Genomic DNA, 23,937 nt, shown 5'->3' with positions numbered 1-23,937 from the left:
ATTATTGTGAAGCCAAAATTTGTTAATATAAGTCAAGAGTCTAGGTAAATACACAGCATGTGGCAAACTCTGTTCGCCTTTTCTCTTATTATTTTAATTGGCTTATTCTCCTTGCAGTTTTCATGCTCATACTCATACCCAGTTGAACCTCTTTCTGTCACTAGGAACACCTTTTTGGCATCCCCTCCTTTCCTTCAGGCCAGTTTCCCACCTGCACCTGAGTGCTGTCTTAATGGTTTTCTCTTTAGAAGTGAGGGAAGAAGGGGCACCTGGGTGGCTCAGTGGGTTAAGCATCTGCCTTCAGCTCAGGTCATGATCCCAGGGTTCTGGGATTGAGCCCCACATCTGGCTCCCTGATCAACAGGGAATCTGCTTCTTCCTCTACCACTCCTCCTGCTCACGCTCTCTCTTTCTCTCTCTCTCTCTCTTCCACATAAATAAATAAAATCTTTAAAAAAAAAAAAAGTGAGAGAAGAAGAGCCTAAGAACAGAAGTAACCACCACCATCACAGAGTAAGTGAATGGAAGAGATGGGACCAAATCCTTATACCTCATAACTTTGTATTCAAGGTTCTCCTCATCTCCGAAGGTTCTTTCTCTCTTTGTTGAAGGATAATATTTCCATATGCCCTGCACAAAACATTATTTGTAGAACAGAGGAAAGGATGCTGTCAAATCATGGCTCCATTCTGCCATGGTGTCTACAATTCTCATCATTAAAAAGACTTCCTAATATACGCTGGAGAAACTTTCTCTCGGGAAACCATTCTCACTATTTCCCTTCCATTCCATTTCTTTCTCTTTTAATCCTCAGAGCACCTTATATTTATGTCAGGACTTAGCACAATTCATTAAAATAAGTTTCTTCTGTGTCTCCTCTCACCCCTCCCCGCACCCAGTAGCTTGTGAGCTCTGTGAAGGGAAGGACATCTCATTAATCTTTAAATTTCCAGTGCCCAGCATGGGGCTTATCTCACAGAAGATAATTCAATAAAAGAGTATTTTATGAATTAGTAAATATACACTCTGAGTCAAAGAACAAAGTATTTAAAAAATGGCAACATCCCAAGGGAATGTTTAGATGACTCTACATAAGCCAGAATACATCAAAACTCTCATGAGATTAAATCTAGAATAGCTGGTATTCAAGGGAGGACACTTTCATCTGCAAATAACAGAATGCCCAACTAAAAGTGGCTCAGATTTTAAGGGTACAATTTAGTGCTTATTTCGCAAGAAGTGTGGAGGTAAGTAATCCCTCAGCATCAGTGAACCAAGGGCAAGATGGCAGGGGTGTAGAAAAACCCACTTTCTCTTTTGTGAGGCATAACTCAAATTGCCTTGCCAGGTTTTTCCTCTCCTGTTTTTAAATTTCCATAAGACTTCCTCCCAATACTATTTTAATTTGCTTCTATCTTATGTCTATAGCTCATCTTCCCAAGTAGATGTTAAGCAGATCAAAGGGAAGAACAGTGTCTTAAATGTGTTTGTATTGGCCACTGAGATGTCTATTATGTCCTGATAGACACTTACAGCTTAGTCATTGTTTGAGTAATTAATCGAGTCTAAGTTTTACTCATGTCCCACACACAAGGGATTTCCACAGAGAAACAGTGCATGTTCCCTATTATGGAACACAGGATTAAGATGGAGAGGGGGATGTATTCACTTGCTCATCCAGAAAACTAACCCAGACTCTCTTGGATTTTCTGGGTTCTCTGAGAGGTTACTGCCTGCGTCTTTGATAAGGATGCATTTCAGATGAGTTCCTCAGAGTCATGCCCTTATGCTGTCAACATTGCCGCAATTTTATCTAGATTGAGTTGAAGCCCGGTTGATTTAATCCAGAAATTTATTTCTGACAGACAGCGGGGTAGCATTTGTCACTATATTCTGAATCCAAAGTCAAAGAGATTGAGAGTCAGTGTCATCACTGTTTGGGTGGTAGTGAACCACAAATGTGCTTTATTTCCATCATAAATTGTTATTTGTTGTTTTTACAATGTGCATAAAACCATAGGTTAAACAACTCGGGAATGAGTACTATATTTTGGTATCCATGTTTGGCTATTTTATTTAGAGGGTCTGTTCTCTTTAATCTAGACTTTTTCCTCACTTACCTCTGTTAATGGAGCAAAAATTAAATATATGTGCCATCAAAACTCCCCCTGCTTCTTTTGGCACATATTTAGCAGAAGATCCCATTCTTGGTCTTGCATCTCACAGATTTCCCTGACAGCCTCAGCAGGGGAGATATGTGAGACAATCCATAAAAAACATGCGGTTAGTGTAGACATTCTGTCAATGAACAGAAAAGTAATTCAGAGCCCCTGCTAGAATTCAGCTTTCTATAATATTTACCAAACTGAAGTCAGTTTGGCAGTAAAGTACCCATGTGGAGAAGCCAGAAACTCTAATTACATTCCCATACAATTATTCAAACAATGGCTATTTTCCTAAACCATCACCATCATCACACATTATTAGGGTGAAGGCTAACCAAACATTTCTATTTTGTTTCACTTGTAAGTTGAATGAACTTACATGAATCAAGGAGGGGGATTGCAACTTCCTAATTTCCAAGACTGTGAGTTTGACATCCACATGTAGGGTTAAAAACTATTATGGCAAATGAATCCTGGTTCAATCAACTTGAGATAAATTCACAATGTGATTGATTATTTGTTTTGTACCTGGTTGTTCCTAGATGGATTTAAAGTAGAATTCAAAAAGTACACATAGTTAATACAATGCACTTACTGGAAATGAACACAAATTTGTCTCCAAGCTTCCAAGAGAACTACAATGAAAAAGGGAAGCTAGCAGTCACATCACTTAATGTTTGGAAGATAAAACCTAAGCCATGTGCACAGGAGAAATTGATTCTTCTAAGAGCAGAGTCCTCACAGAAAAACACTCTCAAGCAGTGAACATCTTTAAAAAAATTTTTTTCACATTATGGAAGCATTAATGATTTTCATAGGACTATTTCCTAGAAAGTCATTGTGCTCATTGACACAGCACTAAAGTTCAACATAGGGATAGCATTTTCTGTGGTTCTACCATTACTTGTGTGGATACACGAGACAATAGAACAGGAAATGGGCAGGTAACATTTGTTTATCATCTACCAGGATAGCCTGCTGAATCATTGGTATTACAGTTTAGAGGTGGGCATAAAAATCAAAGAGATGTTTCTTTTTTTTAAAAAATCCTCTAAAATTAGGGGACAGATGGGCTGTTACTTACAGTGCTCGGGCTTTTTGAAACCCTTCCTAAGATTTCTTGGACCCAGAAGCTATACCTATCTATGTACCCTGAAGTAGAGATAAAATTATTTAGAAACTTTGGCGGGGGGGGGGGGGGGAAACAAACCCAAAACCTGTTTTTACTAAAACGGCAGTTGTGTCTAAATTTATATAGTCTGGCTATGTCATCAACCAAATCACTACATAGTTTTCTTAAATTTCTATTCCCTCTGCCAGTACATTAGCTTCTCCCAGGGCATCAATTACCGCAAACAATTTTTTGGAAGGTTTTCAGAGTCAGCTACCCTAGCAGTTCCATGAACTGTAGCCATCCCCCAATGCAATCTGTTATTTCTACAACCCCTATATGTGTACTAAATTTCACTGAAAAATATCAAATATACAGAAGATATCACTATTTGATAAGTTTGCTCAGCTTCCATTTTGTCTCAAGATGAATGACTGTGTTAAAAATAAAAAATAAAGAGACATATTGATATCCTATCATAAGGTACACAATTTCAGCAAAATAGGTCAATGTAGAACAAACCCATATTAAAACAAAAAGTTTCAAGAGGTTGAAAGAGAGCAACTACTCCAGCAGAATGAAAAACCGCATGAACTGCCTACTGTAGAATGGCACACCTTTTATTAAAACTTTAATGAGATTGTGCATGCAAAGCTCTCTGGGCTCCGGCTAACTTTCCTTCCTATGTAAGAGCCTATATTCCCCTTTCTGTGACCTACACGTACCCCTTACTATTCTCAGAAAAAAAATGCCTCTGGTTGAGTATTTTCCAAGAGGGTGCAGCAGTATCTCCTATCCCTATTTTCTCCTGTAGCATGATCTTGCCCCTCCCCAATGAGAGGGGGTGTCTATTTCTCCACCCCCTTGAATCTGGAGGGACCCTATGGCAATTTAGGTTGATTGAATAGGGCAAAGTGATGTGACCCCTCCTGGCATAATCCTTAACTGGAATGGCATCTTCCAACGCTTGCCTTTCGCAGCCTGTATAAGAAGTCTGTTCTACTCTGATAGGCACTTGAAAGGTATTGAGGCTCCAGACATGTGAGTGAAATGCCACCCATTTGAATCGCCAATTCAGTTGAGCCTTCAGATGATCTGGCCCCAGCTATTCTCTAAAGAGAACTGACTTAGATACCCCACCAAAACTCCTTGAGAGAGCCTGGTTAACCCACAGAACCATGATAGAAAACAATAAACTATTTTTTAAACCACTGAGTTTGGGGATGATTCAGAATAAATCAAATTCCCTAAATATGCTTGCTTTCATTTCTGTTTCAACTGCTTAGATTTCTATTCCTCCCTATTTTTGCCTTTTAAAATCTCACTCATTCATCAGAATTTAACTGACTCAAGTCCTCTAGCCAACACTAACCACTATCTTCATTCTAGTCTCATAATAATTTTTCCATATCTATATTCTGTGAGTTTCCACTATTATAGCATATAGAATACATATTCTTCATTCACGGATTCATTCATTCCAAAATATTTATTGAGTGCTTTCTCTCTACCAAGAAAAAATGAGTACAATACAGTGCCCAACCTGAAAGAAATTACTGACTGAAGGGGGTGACCGATATAGACAAGATGAGGCTCAGTAGTTGTGGAACTTCATGGAAACAGTAAGAAAGGGTGGCAGGAGGGGAAGGAGTTAGGAAATAAGTGAGCTCCGCATGGAGAGAAAAGGAAGGATGTTCCCTGTAAAAGGGATCACATGCATAAACAAATTTCCCAGAAGTGAAAGGCGAAATGGCCCTTCTGGGAAACTATAGGTATTTCAGTATTACCAGATGTAAACCAGAAATTTTAGAAGGCTAGAAGACTGAAGATGGGCATAGATTTTAGGGAGCCTTCTGTGCCATGCTAAAGCACCAACTGAAGAATGATCTCCCTTGATCCATCCCCCAAGTTCACAGCTCTTTCTAAGTCATCATGTCTTCTCAGGTTTCCATGACATGAAATGTTCAGGATACTTTAGAACTTTATCAATTATTTCTCATGTTTTCTAATGTGATTTCATATACATTGATCTTGTTTTCTCAGTTAAATGTATCATTGTGAGTTAGAAGGGCAGTGAACACACTTATAAGAGAAGTCTTATGCATGCAAGAAGAACATAGTCAGAAATACTTGACCAGGCAGTCTGTAAGAGTCTGAATTTGCCCTTGCCTTTACTATATTTATAAACAAAGACACATGAAATAATTAAAAAACAATGTGGCGCCTGGGTGGCTCAGGTTAAGCAGCCTACTCTTGATTTCCACTTAGGTCATGATCTCAGGGTCCTGGAATCAATCCCTAAGGCAGTCAGGCTCCGTGCTCAGCAGGGAGTCTGCTTGACCCCTTGCCCCTCCTGCTGCTTGTGTGTGCAAGCCCTCTCTCTCTCCCTTTCTCTCTCTCAAATAGATAAACAAAATCTTTTTTAAAAAGTTTAAAAACATAATTACAAAATAACGTGTAAAGGAATTTGGCATGATGGCAAAATGAGGAAAAATATTGAACAAATTAATATAGTATTTTATTATATTTATGTTCTAATTAACTAAATGATAATAATCATGAAGTCTTATGTCTGTAATGTGTTATATGGTTTGTAAAGGCCTTTCATAAGTATTATGTCATTTACCCTAGAAAAAGATACACTCAGGAACACAGTAATTGAGAAATGCTTTTCTCCATTGGACTGAATCTAGAAGAAAATTATTACATTGTTTCAACAAATAATTAAATTTGATATCTTAGAAAGAGACTGCTATTGACCATGTAGGGGTCAGCCAGTTCCATTGTCTTCCTCTTTTTCCTCATGTGCTCACCAGAGTGACAAATGAAATGGGCAAATACTTATTTTTTCTCCTTCCAGGTCCTTCTCTGCATAGAATTTGGGAGCTCATCTAGCTAACCACTCGGGATGGCCAAAAACAACAAATCAGATAGAAGAGGCAGAGGACTGGATGGATCACAGAGGTATGTCACAGGTCTTTTAATATAACAGTACTTTTAAATAATAGCTCATGTTATAGTTCCTTGGGCTCCTTTGCAACCACAAAAACAAGGATTGCCTCTTGTGCACAGAGTATAATAAAAATCAGGTAGCAGATTTCCAGCACATGAAATATACTCTACCACATTTTTCCATGTTTTTTAATTCAATTTTTATGAGCCTCTGTGGCTGAGGGAACTACGGCTAAAGGAACAGGGAGTTCTGGGTATTTTAACTGCAGGCTGATATATGCTCACAGAATTATAGGGATGGAATGGACCATGGGAATGAATTTGTCCAATCCCTCTCATTTCATAAGAAACTGAGGTCTAGAGTAGCACTTGCCAACTATGTATATGTGATGACATCAAAAGTGAACACATTTTTATGAAACAATGGGATTATCTGTAAAGGCCAATCATAGCTAAAGGCAATCATCTGGGGGCACCTCAGGCTAGCTGACCACCAAGAAGGCTGTGGGATCAATATCTTGGCACACCTATATCACATTCACGGTATTTCAGTGTTGGCAAGGTACACATCAAGGGGGCGCTCTGGTCTAGGGTACACACATTCAAATGGCAGTTTTATAGGAATAACATCTGAATATCTGACTCTCCAAAAGGTACTTGTATTGCCTTGGCCAGTTGGTCAGGGGTAGTGGTTAAAAGTATAATGGTCCACAATAGAGTTGATGAGATGCAACAGGTGCTTGCCTAAGAAATTTCTGGTTGTCTTATGTATAACTACTTAATAACTATACTTTTCAGATTCATCCAAAATCTCTGGCCTCCGAAAGTAGAAATTTAAATCATTGCTCTATCCCACTTTCACCTCCCCTTCCACTAAATTTTATTACAACTAAACAGAATTGTGATTTTTAGAATAGAAAAAATATTAATGTGAATAACTGCTCCAAATTCCATGTGCGCACGCACACACACACACACACACACACACAAAAGCAATCATAGAAGTCCATCCTGAAATAATTAAAATCCTATGGTGTTTCCTGGCTTTCACTTACTGCAATAATTTCTAAAAATGTATTTCACTGTACCATGTTCTTTAGCCCTTAGGCAGTGGCAAAGTGCTTGCTGAGTCTGTGGGTGGTCAAATCTCTACCTCAGTAGTCTTCCTTAGCTTGTCTCAGAAAACTTAAAAGGAATCTAAACTATTTATGAACTTTGTGCTTCATCTGATTAAAACCTATATGAACCATACTTTATTTTTTATGGTGCTTGTGGCAGTGCCAAAATCAGAAACACCAAGGCAACTAGGCAGTTGGGTTATTGACATTCTGTTCATTAGCATTTCTTCTCCATCGTAACTGCTTCCACATTGAGTTCTTAGGTCTGAAGGAAAGAGACAGAGAGAAAAGATGCCTGCTTCTGAAATGTTTTCTTATATGCTGCTTACTTAAGACTATAACAAGATCCTTCTCATTCCATTAAAAATTATTACTTCAGTAAATTCCAGGTTGAAAACAAATGACTACAGAATGATTTTTTTAAACATTTGTAAACCTTGCTTTTTAAACAACTCCACTTCTATTGCAGAGAAAAAGCCTGAACTATTTATTCATTTCATTTGACTACTTTTTAATCTCAGTTTTTATGAGGACACTAATGACCCTCACAGATTGTTACCCTCCAGTGAAATAACAGAGCTTTGGCAGCGGCTGGATTCCAGTTGAAGAGTTCTGAAACTCACTGTAAATCTTCCTGTTTTGTTGTTCTTCAAACCAGGCTTTGCCATCTGCCTTATGAATTGAATTTTTGTTGCAGTATTTCACATGATCTAAAATATGGTTATTGCTATCCATAAACTGAGGTTCCTGGAGAGTATTAATTAAGTCCAAAATATTGCACCAATGTGCACAGTGAAATACAACACAAATGTCATGGCGTGACCATCATTATAACCCTCTCTGCATTCCATGATGGCTGTTCTCTCAAAAACCCAGAGACAATTTGGTTGTAGCCGCCAACAAAGTTAAACCTGAAGACTTAAATTCAGGTGGATGAGATAAATTGAAACAGATCTTATTGCTCCCAAACACTCTCTTGGAAATAATGGCATCTTGACATTTTATCAGTCACTCAAGCGGTCATTCTCAGCAGTATCAGCCGGAGCTTGAAGGATAGAGCTGTAAAGAAGGGACTGTCAGCCATAAACATTCCTCAAAACCATGAAAACCACAAATGAGAGCTTAAGTAATGGAGGACGCAATACCCTTGATATTTCAACAATTACCTGCAACAACAGGCTTTGTTCAGAGCCGTGGTCATTTTTTCAGGAGCTTTCCTTGTCAGACCCAGACTAGGGTAACTGGAGGAAGGGAAGAGGAGAGGGAGGAGGGAAAGGGCGGCACGGACATCCTCAGGTGAAAAAGTGAACTTAAGTTGGCTGCACATTTAAGCTGATGAGAATTCTTCAACAGCAATAAACTAAAAAAATTAAAAGTAAAAATACAACAACTAAAGATTGAACCAAGGACATTAATATTATTAAGCTTGTGGTGAAGCTTTGAGATCACTAGAAAGGCATTTACACTGCTCAGCTGTTTCCTGTATGGCCATTCCTGATGTCAAATTACAGAGGAGAAAATAGCAGGGAATGCATTGCAGGGAAGAAAAGGTAGTAATGGATAAGAATGTAAGTATGGGAAGGCAAAATAAATTTAGCCTCACTACACCTCAGGAACATATCGCTGTGTTGTAGAAGAAGAAAGACTCATTTTAAATGAAATTGGTGCTATTATCTTGGGACCCAAGAAAACTAAATGAAATTGAGTATACACCACAACTGAGTCACCCAAACTCAAGAGACAGCAGACATGGAAAGGTTAAATGCCCTAGAAATTGCATTTGTGGAGTTTCTCAACACAAGAGATTAATGGTTACTCAAAGCAATGGATAAATATTAGCTGAAGACCATTAGCCGAGGAAAACACATCAGTGCATCACGGTTCTCAGGGCTTATCAGATCAATTTTAAATAGGTTTATCTTGGACTTTTCTAACATTTAATGAGGAACAAATTGTTTTGTTTTGTTTTTTTCTGTTTCCTCTACCCATGTTGACTTTTTGATATTACCTAGGAGAGAACAATTAAAATAAATGGCTCTGTGACAAAGTGTTAATTTGCTTGTCTCTGAAGCAATTGGAAAAGGGTCATTTTATGATTGTTTCCTCCTATTACACAGTTTCTCATAATATTTAGATTGACTAGTATACTCTTTAGATGAAAGAAGTGTTTGAATGGTCATTTGGCTCTTTCCACAGACTTCATATAGCACCCACCTAAACAATCTCAGATTAATGTGAATTTGCTTACTTTTGAGTAGTTCTCAATCCATATTAATCAAATGGTCAGTCAGTCTTCTTTATGTTATTGTCTATCTGGGGCCGATCACTGTGCTAAGTGTGACGTGAATTAAAAAAAAAAAAAAAAAAAAAAAAGAATAAATAAAGCCCAAAGTCCTTACTCAAGAAGCTTAGCATCTAGGGGTGCCTGTGTGGCTCAGTGAGTTAAAGCCTCTGCCTTCAGCTCAGGTCATGATCTCAGGGTCCTGGGACTGAGCTCCACATTGGGCTATCTGCTCAGTGGGGAGACTGTTTCCCCCTCTCTCTCTGCCTGCTGCTCTGCCTACTTGTGATCTATCTCTCCCTGTCAGATAAATAAAATAAAATCTTAAAAAAAAAAAAAAAAGAAGCTTAGCATCTAGTAAACTTAATTCACTCATATGATATAAATTAATTTCTTTTATTATGTTATCCACAGTTTCTTGATTGCTTATAAGAAATACTGAAATCCAAAGCTTCCAATTAGGCATTAACAAACCACTTGGCGGAAAGCAGGGAGTAGTACATGAAGACTGTAGAGATTGAATAACAGTTTTATGGCTTGGGGTTCTGCACAATTAGCTCTTCTTTGTCTCTTAGTCCAGGTTTACTTGCTTCCCCCACCAACTATGTTACCTGCTTGACCATTCTTGAAATCACAAAGACTTCTAGATATAAATTTGTCTCTTAAGTTTTATTTTGCTTTTTGTTTGCTTGTTTAACTTTCTTCTTCTATAGTGACACCCCCAAATTCAGTAAGGACTTTGCAAGACCTATCTAAATCTTTTTATAAGCAGCAAATAAAGCAACACAAATGTTCAACCAAATGGTCCAGTTTTGAAAGTAGCAAGTGACATTTCTGCTTCCTTCAATGAACCATGCATTTCATCTTCATTAAAAGAATCACTTCTTTTATTCTATGTCAGTAGCTCATAATAAGACATCAGTAGAGTAGCGCTTATATGCTATGGCTTGGTTGACCTGTAAAACAGCTTCCCATGATCCCAGTATTTCCCTTTGTAAACAGCACGGCATGAAATAGCCTGGTTCCACCCATATAGAACCTGCAATGTCACAACAAACAAAATAGCACAGAAGACCATGCACAATTTTCATATATTAAGGACTGCCCAAAGATGTGAATTTGAGTACATTTGTTGTCTGAAAACACAAGTCATGAGTAAAGGAAACTTTGAGAAGATTATTTCATGAAAGAACAAGACAAGTCCCCCTCCAGTCATCAGAAAAGAAAAATGTATCCCTTCTAGCATCAAACAAATGGAATATCCTGAGTCTTAGAAATAGTAACATTGTTGTTCACAGTGGAGGCTCTGCATAAGGGAAACTGATTGGGATAGAAGAAGGGTACTTAGATGAAGAACTTTTTGCTTCATATTTCTGTTGTGTATGTGTGTGTGCATGTGCATGCACATATAATTTATATGATCTGTTTAAACTTTTTAAATAAGTATGTATATTTTTTGTGTTAAAAAGAGTAAAAATCTGACATAACTTCTAGGACACGGTTTGCTTTTTTCTTTGCTTTTTTTTTTTTTTAAGATTTTATTTATTTATTTGACAGAGAGATAGAACACAAGTAGGCAGAGAGGCAGGCAGAGAGAGAGTCAGGGAAGCAGGCTTCCCGCTAAGCAGAGAGCCAGATTCGGGGCTCAATCCCAGGACCCTGAGAATAGGAACCGAGTTGAAGGCAGTGGCTTAAATGACTGAGCCATCCAGGCACCCCCATAGTTTGCTTTTAATAAACATTTTTTCATCTATATTCTTCAAAATAAAGGGTGACCAATACTTATCCTACCCTGTACTCTCTCAGCTAGAACATAAATACCTTTTGTCCAGCTCATAACCAAAAACAAAGCAAAACAAACCTATGAAAAACAATAGCTCTAAAAATGGATTGGAGCCCATAATGTTGATCTCTTCTTTCCACACAGGTTATCACTTTGCATTTCCTTGTTTATTTCATTTTTAAATTCTCAGCTATATCCCCTGACTTCAAAACTTAATTTCTAGTCCACTTTGATTCAGCTGACTCTCTGGCCTCCAATTCTGGATCTTCAGATTTCCACTTTCTCATAGAAAAAGAGAAAATCATATCTAAAATGTGAAACATTTAACAGGAAGGATGACAGAAACTAACCTGAAAAGATAGGAATCCAACAAGAGAGGTAGCAAGAAGCATTTTGAGCAGAAAGGGAGTTAAGCTACAGGTAACCCTCACCCAAACATGAAGGACACTTATAGATAGGGCCTCCAGGCTCAGCCATGTAACAAAGGATGAGACCATCCAGTTTCTCTTTCTGTTTCCTTCCCCACTTCACATCTAATCCTACTTGTCTTTCTTATCTGTCTATTCAGCCAAACAAGTATGAACAAACGAACTTCTAAATTTTCTCTAGTAGTAGCAAAGAGGAAAAATTCTGTCCTTAAACTTAAGGAAATTTGCCTGTAAATAAGGAGTGAAAACTTGTGTTTGTATTAATAAGTAACTAAAAATAAATAAATAACTGAAAATAGAAGTACCTGCTTTCTCCAAAAGAATCTAGTAATTAAAAAGCTCTGTAGAGAGTGTTCAGCTTTGCAAAGAAGGGCCAAGACCTGAATTTGGAAATATGGATTCATAAGAGTGGATTTTTTGTTTTTTGTTTTTTACATAAGAAAGTGCGGGGAGGGGTGGATACTAGATTTTGTTGGGATAGGGGCAGAGAGAAGTTAGAAGGAAGAAGAGAGAGAATGGCTCAGCAACTTACAGAAGTGTGAGAAGGACCTTTGATGAGAAGCAGCCTAATATTTGATTCTAAGATTTTGATTTGCTAGGATACACAACTCCCTTCTTCTCCCTAAACTTTCCATAAAGTCTACAAAATGCAGAAGACAAACAAAAAACTGCTATTTTTGTGAAAATTAGAAAAATAGACTAAGATCCAGGCTTGGATAGAGGCCATAGTGGAAATAAACCAGGAGAAAACACAAGATGGAAAATCTGGAATTCAGAGAAGATAAGAAGCTAGAGCTAGACACTGACTTGATAACATAACCTACCCTTAATCTCTTGAAAATCTTGGTGGAGGGCAATGTATTTTATGTAGGGCGTGGAACAGGAATATAGGCCAACCTAGACCAAAGCTGACATCTGGGTTCTCCATGTATCTAGTGATATAAGTCTAGTATATGTCTATATCAAATCTGTAATAAATGCCAGAACATGCTAGAGAGAGAGTAAGAGATCAAAGTTGGGAGAGAGTCAGGAAAGGATTTTTTAAAAAGTAGAGTTCAAAGCATGAGCCTCAACCTGATCTCACTAGCTAATGTGAAATAGGGCCATTTTGTTATAACGTTAATGTAATGTCATTTGGAAGCTGTGTCTTGGCTTCAAAGGCTTTGTAAACACCCAAAGCCCATAGGGACTGGTCATATGTAACCCAAATTAAAAAAACAAAAAAACAAAACAAAAAAAAAACCTGAGGAAAATAAAATGTCTTCACAGGCTCTCCCAAGAGAGTTCTAGTTTTCTCTGATCTTTTCAGCTAGGGTCTAATGCTAGTGGTGTCTTTCCTATGAGTTCCCCACATGGGAAATAGAGAATGTAAACTTAGAATCCCACCTACTTCTTTTTTTTTTTTTTAAGATTTTATTTATTTATTTATTTGACAGGCAGAGATCACAAGGAGGCAGAGAGGCAGACAGAGAGAGAGAGAGGGAAGCAGGCTCCCTGCTGAGCAGAGAACCCGATGCAGGACTCGATCCCAGGACCCTGAGATCATGACCTGAGCTGAAGGCATCGGCTTAACCCACTGAGCCACCCAGGCGCCCAGAATCCCACCTACTTCTTATTTAAGAAGAGGAATAGTATATGTGCCCAATATCTTTGAATCTCACTTTTTTTTTTTTTTTTTTAAAGATTTTATTTATTTATTTGACAGAGAGAGATCACAGGTAGGTAGAGAGGCTGGCAGAGAGAGAGAGAGGGAAGCAGGCTCCCCGCCGAGCAGAGAGCCCGATGTGGGACTCGATCCCAGGACTCTGAGATCATGACCTGAGCTGAAGGCAGCGGCTTAACCCACTGAGCCACCCAGGCGCCCTGAATCTCACTTTTAACATGCCTATCAATGTGACCGTGAGAAAGTCATTTGACTCTTCTGAGCTCCACTCTGTAAAGTAAGGGATGAAGGCAGCTACTTCATAATGTTAAGAGAATTAAAAGACCTCATAAGGAAAGCACTTAGCAGAATACCTAAAAGTAAATATTCAGTAAAGTGAAATCCTTATTCCTATCAATACAAACTCCTATCATAAGCCACACCAATGTAAAATTATTTTCTTTTAGATGTATATTTATTTAATTCTACAAATATCTGAACTTAATACATGTTTATAGTATTTTGCTAGATGTTGAGGAACTACCAAGAATATAACTTTCCCACCTTCTAAGAGTTTGCTATCCACCTGGAGACACAAGATAAATACAACCACAAAAAATAATTTTTAAAAAAATGAAAACAAGGGCATCTGGGTGGCTCAGTTGGTTGGGCAACTGCCTTTGGCTCGGGTCATGATCCTGGAGTCCTGGGATGGAGTCCCGCGTCAGGCTCCCAACTCCATGGGGAGTCTGCTTCTCCCTCTGACCTCCCCTCTCATGCTCTCTCATTCTGTCTCTCTCTCTCTCTCAAATAAATAAATAAAATCTTAAAAAAAAAAATGAAAACAAGGGACACCTGGGTGGCTCAGTTGGTTAAGTGGCTGCCTTTGGCTCAGGTCATGATGGTAGGGTCCTAAGATAGAGTCCCATGTTGAGCTCCTTGCTTAGCAGGATGTCTGCTGCTTCTGCCTGCCACCTGCTTCTCCCTCTGTCCACCATCCCCCTGCTTGTGTTCACTCTCTCTCTTATTCAAAAATAAAGTATTTTTTAAAAATGCGAACGAATGTCATTAAGTGCCAAAAGGAGTAAACAGCATGTACTATACTATGGAGATTTCACTGTTTCTCTGAAAAAAAAAAAAAAAAAAGGATTATCAGGAAAAAAAAATACTTTCAGATTAGCCGAAAAAAATGTATTGCTTATGCCCATTTAGTAGCTTTTTGATTCAACATTTTGACCTCGGTTACTGGGTCAGGCAAAAGTCCTTCAATAAATCAATAAATATTTGATGAGCATCCACTATAATCAAACATTACTGATGCCCTTATATTAATGAAGGTGGCTATTGCTGAGCAGAATGCAGAATAACACTCCCAGCACAGGGAAAGTTTCTGGGCCTACCCCTTTTAGCTCACCACCAATGACTGCAATTACCAGCATGTTCATGGTGCTTCCCAATTGTAGACTCCCTGGCCCCAAGCAGAGAGAAAGGTCCAGAGGAGGTGAGGGTGTCAATAATTTTGGCAACAAGTATATCCAGCTGATCAAACACCTCACCCTGGGTTGCATCATCAATTTGCATTTTCTTACTAATTATACTTTTGGTATAAAAAATTCCCTTTATAAGGATAGAGCTGTTGCAGCTAGATTTCATTGCACGAGTGAGGAATTTTATAAAATTGGAAAGAGGAGGGTCATAGAAGGAGTTCTGATTGTGCATGACGACTGCTGGATGAAGCATTACTGCTACAGATGAGAACAACTTTATTTTACCAAGTTAAGTGGTGAACTTCACCTGGGCAAAGAAGTTGAAAGACTAAAGGGCTTCACGGGGCGACACCAGGCTGTCAAGATCATTGATGATTACATTGGTAGATGGCAGAGCCCAAATTTTGAACCTCCTCAATATCCATGCATTTCTGCACATATTACACAACCTAAAGAACATAATAAGTTGTTTTTAGTTCAACTTCCGGAAGAAACCTTGTTCGCAGACCCTAAATATTATAAGCTGGTAGCTGCTCTATTGTGTGAATTGTATGATGATGCCCCAGGGTAAGGACTCATCACTTCTAGTCTCCCTCAGCTTTTGGGCAGGTTCAATTTTATATACAAGTGAATTCCTCAGCAGTAGAGAAATAAAAGAAGCTGTCTCTATGAGCACAGCTATACACAGTGTACAGTAAATATGGTACAAGAAAAGTTTGGAGGTATTTTTGGTTTTATCTTGTTCCCAATCCCTGAAATGTTAGCGACTGTCCATTGTTTGAATAGTAAAGTTGATTTTTAAAAAGTAGATAGTGGTGTAACCAAATATGAAAATATTTAATTTACTTTTTGTGCTATTTATACATTTTTTAAATACAATAAAGAAAGTGGGCTTCAAAAAAAAAATTTTTTTTTAAGATTTTATTTATTTATTTGTCAGAGAGAGAGGGAGAGCGAGCCAGCACAGGCAGACAATGGCAGGCAGAGGCAGAGGGAGAAGCAGGCTCCCCGCCGAGCAAGGAGCCTGATGTGGGCCTCGATCCCAGGACGCTGGGATCATGACCCGAGCCGAAGGCAGCCGCCCAACCAAATGAGCCACCCAGGCGTCCCCCCAAAAAATTTTTCTAGCAAGCTATATCCTCTTTAGGTCTCAATGCTTCATATCGACCTTAACCAAATCTTATCATAACCTCACCGCAGTCTTGACTGTGCCTGTTTACATCTCATCCTTATTCTAGTCTTTTACTCTGATGTTTTGTTCTAATATATTGGGACCAATCAGGAGTCTCAAAGCGCTCACCAGCGTATGACTTCTCTTTCCTTTCCTTTTCCCTTTCCCCCTACCCCCCTTCCTTCCTTCCTCTTCTTTTCTTCCTTTCTATCTCCCTCCCCCACCCCCTGACTTCCTTCCAAAAAGCCCCATTTGTGTCATTGTTCTAGGTGGTACTTTACAAGGTTCAATCAAGACAAGAATCACCAGGGCCCTTGTTAAAATGCAGATTCTGATTTCAGTAGGTCTGGCTGGTGAGGCTAAAAATTCTGCATTTCTAATAAGCTCACAGGAGGTGCCAAAGCTACTGGTCTGTGGAGCATACTTGGAGTAGCAAGGCACTAGTTCTCAAAATCCCTTACAGCACTGTGACTACAGTTAAAAATATTACATTGGGGCGCCTGGGTGGCTCAGTGGGTTAAGCCACTGCCTTCGGCTCAGGTCATGATCTCAGGATCCTGGGATGGAGTCCCGCATTGGGATCTCTGCTCAGCAGGGAGCCTGCTTCCCTCTCTCTCTCTCTCTCTGCCTGCCTATCTGTCTACTGTGAACTCTCTCTGTCAAATAAATAAATAAAATCTTAAAAAATATATATTACATTGTATACTTGAAAAATGATGTGAGAGTAAAGTTTTAATGTTCTCACTATAACAACAAAATGGTAATTATGCAAGATAAAGGGTATGTTAACTAACCTTATTTTGGTAAACATTTCTCAATATACACATGTATCAAGTCATTACATTGTGCATGTTAAACTTATACAACGTTATATTATACGTCAGTTTTAGCTCAATAAAACTAGAAAAGAAACCCTTAGGATGCTTCAGTCCTTAGCATTTCTTTAAACAGCTAGACATAGCTAGACAAGAAATACAAGAAAAGACTTTGCCTGCTTCTGTTATTCTGCTACTATAATCTATTAACTATCCAGTAATAATGGTTAACAATTCCTGAAGACTCTCTTTCTACCATGCATTGTGCAAGGTGCAGTGATGGCTTTTATTATTTCCTTTAGTCTTTACCCTGTGCAGTAGGAATTATTATTTATTTTTTTAAAAGATGTATTTATTTATTTTAGAGAGAGAGATTGGAGAGTGTGTGCATGCATGTAAGCAGAGGGAGAGGCAGAGGGAGAGGGAGAATTATACTCCTACTGAGCAGGGAGCCCCAGAAGGGGCTTCATCCCAGGATCCTGAGATTATGACCTGAGCAGAAACCAAGAGTGAAAAGTTTAACTGCCTGAGCGCCACCCCCCCACCGGCACCCCAGAATTGTTACTTCTGTTTTACAGATGGGAAAACTGAGGCCTAGAGAGGCTGAATAACTTGTTCAAGGTCACATTAATTAGTTGATCCATGGCAGAGACAGGAATTGAACATAAGCAGTCTGGCCTAGGGTCTAAACTCTTCACACTCACTATCCTCTCTCTTTCATATGGTATTTACTGAGCCAAAATATAACAACATTTGGTTCTAAGGCAATAAATAGATCATTCTCTTGTTCATTCAATGTCCTTATAACTAGAAAAACTTAAAAGCTCTTTCCCAACCACTGGCAAAGCGTGAGATACAGGCAATTTATAAAAATACTCCGTATTGGGCGTCTGGTGGCTCAGTGGATTAATCCCCTGCCTTCAGCTCAGGTCGTGATCTCAGGGTCCTGGGATTGAGCCCCGCATCGGGCTCTCTGCTTTGGCGGGGAGCCTGCTTCCCTTCCTCTCTCTTTGCCTGCCTCTCTGCGTACTAGTGCTCTCTGTCTGTCTAAATAAATAAATAAATAAAAATAAAAATAAAAACTCTCTACTTTGCCTCAGGAAATGTCTGCTAGTTAAATTACCAGACCTCTAGGTAACTCACTACCACCTAGCCATGAGTCATCGCCTCTTCTTGTTTCCCCCACTCCTGCCACCTGCAGCTTCCACTGGCTTTGAAACTGTTCCCTTGGCTCCATGATGGGTGACTAAAGGCCACCTCTGGCCACTTCCCAGACCATACCCCCAGACCCATCCAGGTAAATTCTACCTTCTTCCACCAACCAAGAAGGAAAGATTAGACCCTAAGCTAGTTTGTGAGTCACAAAAATGAATTCAGACTTATTAATTTCTAGTCAGGAAGGGCTTTAACAAATCAGGGAGCATTTTGCTTAAGTGACCTCATCTCCTATTTGTACCCTTAATGGAGAAACTGAAATTGTCAAATCCGTGGGATATGTTGCCTCCTTTTGCGCACAAATAATTTATTTTAAGACTTTTCATGCCTTCAGGGTTCTCTTTTCTGGGTCACAAATGATAAAGCGCACAAAATTTTATTCATTTCTATCATGGTCCTGGAGATGTTAAAAATCATATTCTGCTTTTAATAGCTTCTCTATCAATACAGGTAGTAACCTCTTAACCAGCCTCCCGTCTCTAACTGCTATTCCTGCCAGTCTGTCTTAACTGTGGAACAATTCGCGTATGTGAGCTCTCATTTATTAAATGCAGACTACAGCTAAGTGCTTTGCAGAATATATACAGCATTAGCACTTTGTGGGATTCTTTGTGGTTTTGTATACTGATGACAATAATATGTCTTACATTCATGTAGTTCTTTATATTTTTCAAAGGGCTTTTTTGTGTTACCTCATTTAATCCAAAACTACCTTGCAAGAGAAGTAGAATAAATATTATTCTCTCTATTTTATAAGTAAAAAAAAATAAATCTTGAGTGTCATAGAGGTTAAGTGACTTGTTCTGGGTTAGACAACAAGTTTTGTCAGTGTGAGCTTAGAGTTGGGAGTTCCTTAACTCGCTGTACACTTTTTTTTTTCAATATAGAAAAATGCAAAACAAAACAAAATTTGTGCCAACCACCAACCCTTAATAAATGTTATCATTTTGTCATGGAAGGAAGAAGGAGATTGGAAGGAGGGAATAGTATTTCTGGCTGGCTGGTTCACAAAGGAGATAAAATTTTCTCTCACTCTTGAAGGATAGCTGAAATGTTAATGACCAGTAGGAAGAGGAATTGGTATAAACAACAGTGTGGGTATATGACCATCTATGAATATATAAGTTGGGTTTATGAGGCATTGGGTACAAAACTATGACTAGAGCAGGAAACTTAAGAAGAAAGTTAGAAGTAAGTGGATATCAGATGGTAGAGAATCTGGAATACCAGCCTAAGTAGTGTAAGATTGTTCATATTTGCATACTTGAATACTGACATATAGATGGTGCATATTACTTTTTGAGTCAGTCCATTATCTCAACAATAACCACCAGGCTTAATGCTAGGCAAATACAAAGGGTACTTGGCCTTGTGATCTTTCCACCTGAGGTCCTGCCCCCACTTCTAAACACTTGCTCAACCTTTGATCTGAATTACCATATTTGTATACATACAATGCAAGGGTAAGGCCACAAATCTCAAAGCTTGACCATTCTGTGTTGAGAAGTATTTGTAAGAAGTCTATCATGGTAATAAATAACTGAAATCCATTTTACCAGTTATATCAATTAGCCATAATTTTTTTTATTACAATCAAGCAATTGAACTTAAATATTAAGGAGAAATAAAACAATAATAGGATACTTTATGTGATCATATATGTCTTTTAAAAAAAGAAAAATAGGGATGCCTGGGTGGCTCAGACAGTTAGGCATCCGACTCTTGAGCTCAGTTCAGGTCTTGATGACAGGGTCGTGAGTTCAAGTTTGATGATAAACAATAGAAAAAAAGAAAAGAAAAGAAAAGAAAAAGCACATGGACTCTATGTACTATGGGACTCATTACTTTTAGCCCAGATACAACATCTTCTTGTTGCCTACCTCCATTCTTGGTGATGAGAAGTCCAGTTGAGAAAAGTAATAGTGGGATTCTGTAGAAATTTCTTGGTAAAAAGAATACTGAATTATGTTCCCTGGAACCTACTGACAACATTAGAATTTCTCAACCTTGACACTATTAGCACTGTGGGCCTAATAATTCTTTGTTAGGGCTGGGGTGGATGCTTTTCTGTGCATAGAGGACGTAGAACAGCATCCATGGCCTCTACCCACTAAGATGCCACTGTTAACCCCCTAGTTGTGAAATCCAAAAATGTCTCCAATAGTGCAAAATATCCTCTGGATGGCAAAATCCCCCCTCATTGAGAAGAACTGGACTACACTGCAGAATCTCAGAAGTATCTTAACAATAGGTTGGGGGGGGGGGGAAAAAAACCAAAGAAAATAAATAAACTAGCCTCTCTATTTCCCTAAGCTTCCCAGTGCATCAAGACTTTGCTATATAATCTCATTTGCCCAGGTAAACCTATCCAAACCAATCATGAGAAGGAAAAAAAAAGAAAAAAGATGACAGAAAATAAATCCCAGCTATGAACCAGTTAACTAACATTCCACACGAAGTTATAGACAATTTCCCCTAAGAAATTAAATTCCTTTACAAAAGTACCCTGAGGACTTTAACACAAATCACTCTTCTTACTTGAGACTATTTATCATTTTTTAGAGCTTATAAATTATACACACCAGCAACAATTTTATACACCAACAACCACAATAATCCAGACACAAAACAGAGCAGTTGAAGGGTACACTCGAACAAAGAGAGAAAGAGATGGGGGGAGGGGGCGGGAAAGGAACTAACCATGCTCTCCTTTAGAGCCCTCCCTCTCAGGGACATCGCTTTTCCTTTCTGTCCTCACTGTCTTAATAGATTTCATCTTCCTTTAAAAGACAAGTCACAATCTGTCCCTGAAGACAGCCGTTATCATTAAAACGCTCCGCTGGGGGCAGAGGGGCAACATTACTCAGTGTGAGACAGGACATGTGAGAGGATATGTGACACTTTTCCTTCAAGGCCAGCATTTTGGAGAACGGCGGGACTAAAACAGGACGCCCAGAGGTCAACCCTTCCAGCCTCTGGTTGAGGCTGCAGTCAACTCCCTCAATTTGCATTTCCAGAGTGGAGTTGTTTTCACATTTCACGCAATTAAAAGAGTGGAGACAGATCCCAGAGCAATAACATTCCTCTCCCAGTGATATCCTGTGCTCCCTTCAGTGCTTCTGATCTGAACATCACTTAAAATGATCAAAAATCAGATATTAGATACTCATCTGTGCAACACACAGAATATATCACTCCTGCCCTCCCACGTTGGGGGTGAAAAGAAACCAGAGGAAGGACACTTACTCACACAGTGGTCAACTTCCCTTGCAGCGCTTCTCTCCCCATTATTTTGAGTAGTAACCTACATATCACAATTAAGCTGCACACCATCCAAGCAACTCAATAGATAGAAAATGAAGTAATTACAGTATTTAGAGCTGGAAGGCACCTTGAAACATCTCTATTTCCAAACTCGTTTAACAGAAAGGGAAAGCCAGAGCTAGAAAGGTAAAATGACACTGCCCAAGGCCATTCGGCTCATCAGTGACCTGTGAGAACCAGAGCTCCTGTTTTCTGACTCTGGAATGCTCTGACATTACTGCTCCTTCTCAGGAGCAGTAACAGAAAACCCAACTCACAAAGGTACCAGAAGGGGGAAAAAAAAAAAAAAACTGTGAGTTCTCATAACTAAACAAATCAGAGATAGTGTTTGGTTTTATGAAACTGTCCAGCAGCCATTCTGCTTCCTAGTACCACCCCAATTCCCTTTGAGTCATCTGTATGTCTCCTATTCTCAGCCATGTGGCTTGGGTGGATTTGGCCTCACTCTCAGCCCCATGCATCCTCCTTTTAGATTCACATTTAGCTATAAACCCTGCGCAGTAGATGAATTTATCAGATTGCTTTCCTTCCAATAAAGAGAAATAGGACCATCAGGAAAGCAGGCACATTGAAGGTAGGATTGGAACTGGGGGCCCCAAATATAAACCTTTCTTTTGTTTTTGAAGCTGATGCTAAGAAGTTTTACTATTATATCACCCAAGAGGCTTATGAGAGTTTACAACTAGAAAAGCCCAAGACTTTCCACCAGATATCACGGGTAACTGCTGTGGAATATAACTCCAACTGACCAAGTCAAAGTCCCCTGGATCCAACCAGGAATTAACAAGAGAGGTCTCGGACTACTCTACCAAACAACAGAACATTGTGCTTATATTCCAAGCCACTTCAGGTAAACACTCTAATCTTAAATGAAATCCCACTTGTGCTGAAAATCAATGACTCCGTTTATTACTAGTTAGGAGTTTATGCTGCTCAGGTTATTGCCAGGAGGAGGATCAGGCCTCCCTTTATATCTTTATTTTTAAAAAATATTATCCAAGTAATAAGAACAATTATATTTTATATTTTTTAACCTAAGGATCATATTTGACTAGCATTTTTATACTTTCTAGAACCTAACATAACTGAAAAAGACCAATACCATATGATTTCACTTATATGTGGAATCTGAAAAGCAAAACACATGAACAAACAAAGCAAAACAAAACAAATAGACTCCTAGGGGTGCCTGGGTGGCTCAGTGGGTTAAAGCCTCTGCCTTCGGCTCAGGTCATGATCCCAGAGTCCTGGGATAGAGCCCCGCATCAGGCTCTGTGCTCAGTGGGGAGCCTGCTTCCTCTCTCTCTCTGCCTCATCTTTTCACCTATAATAAAATGATCTCTGCCTACTTGTGACCTCTGTCGAATAAATAAAATCTTAAAAAACAACAACAACAACAAAAACAAATAGACTCCTAGATAACAGAAAACAATATGATGGTTGCAAGAAGGGGGTGGGGGGGTGGGGCATGAGGAAATGGGTAAAAGTGGGGAAAGGGATTAAAAGGTACAAGCTTCCAGTTATGAAATAAATAAAGCACAGGGATGCAATGTACAGCATGGGGAATATAGTCAATAATATCATAACAAGTTTGTATGGTGGCACATGGCAGCTAGATTTATAATGTGATCACTTCCTAATGTATCTAAATATTGAATCACTATGTTGTACACCTAAAACTAATATATGCCTACTACACTTCCGTTTAAAAAAAAAAAAACCCTATTATATGTCATCTCATTTGATCCTCATAGGTATAATTTATTCACATTTTATAGATGAGGATAACTGAACCACATTGGCTCAAAGTGATTAACCAGTAAAAGAATGGTAGAACCAGGACTCATGACATAGGATTAAATTAACATTTAAGTTACTAGACTTTCGATAAGTAAGTTAATCTCTAAAAAAGAAAAACACGCATTTACTGAATACGATGCAAAGAGTAAGTGTCCTTTATTTTTCTTGCAATGGCTCGAAATATGTAATTCTCCTTCTCTGTCTTCAAAGCTTTGAAAGTTTATCTAATCTTCATAAAGACATAGATCCTAAAGCAGGCACAAAGAAATGCTTTTGAAGTAGCATGATGTTGTTGAGAACTTCTGACAGATTCATTCAAATTTCATGAAACTCTGGCTTGGTGTTCCTGATCCTGCTAGAGGGTTTGCTGCGGCAACCTGTGTGTATGTGCATGTGCGTGCATGCAAATGCATGTAATGTAAATTTTTAAAAACACACATGTAATGTAAATAAAAATGTAAAATAACAGAAAGGCAACATGTGATAGACCATGCTATGAAAATGAAAGGCTGAAAACTGCACTTATTTTTTAATGGTACTATTGACTTCAGATTGGGATTCATCATTTACATAGCCACTTAGGTCAGCTGACGTTCGAAGTGATTTCTAAGCTAGGATATTTACACTGCCTCTTACTCCTCTTTC

General features: G+C 38.8%; 1 pseudogene; it reads left to right on the top strand.

Annotated features, from left to right (window-relative positions):
• Positions 1 to 14,836: 14,836 nt before the first annotated feature.
• Positions 14,837 to 15,598, top strand: LOC131810941 (cleavage and polyadenylation specificity factor subunit 5-like; annotated as a pseudogene).
• The last annotated feature ends 8,339 nt before the right edge of the window (positions 15,599 to 23,937 follow it).

Source organism: Mustela lutreola, chromosome 11 (assembly GCF_030435805.1).
Source record: "Mustela lutreola isolate mMusLut2 chromosome 11, mMusLut2.pri, whole genome shotgun sequence".
Lineage (NCBI taxonomy): Eukaryota > Metazoa > Chordata > Mammalia > Carnivora > Mustelidae > Mustela > Mustela lutreola.
Note: the sequence above shows the minus strand (reverse complement) of the source record. Positions and strands in the feature narration are given on the sequence as shown.